Genomic DNA, 352 nt, shown 5'->3' with positions numbered 1-352 from the left:
CTGACCTGTGACCTTTGCCAGGAAGATGAAGCGGATCCACTGCGGTCCCTGCTCCTGGATCAGCAGCAACGTGATTGGCTCACAGTCAAACCCCGCCTCCTCCTTCACCTGCAGACAGACAGAGCTTCAAGTCAGGTGACCTGGACAGGTGTGTGTGTGTGTGTGTGTGTGTGTGTGTGTGTGAGTGTGTTGTGTCTCACCTCCCTCCTCAGCGCCTCCTCCAGACTCTCCCCCACCTCCACCCTCCCTGCAGGAAGGTACCACTGTTTATAACAGTCCTGCTTCGCCTCCTGCACCATCAGCACCTCCTCCTGCAAGAGCACACATCAAACACACACATCAAACACACACA

This window comes from Seriola lalandi, unplaced genomic scaffold (genome assembly GCF_002814215.2).
Source record: "Seriola lalandi dorsalis isolate HSWRI2012SDOR001 ecotype SW California unplaced genomic scaffold, Sedor1 jcf7180002053708, whole genome shotgun sequence".
In the NCBI taxonomy this organism is placed as follows: Eukaryota; Metazoa; Chordata; class Actinopteri; order Carangiformes; family Carangidae; genus Seriola; species Seriola lalandi.
Note: the sequence above shows the minus strand (reverse complement) of the source record.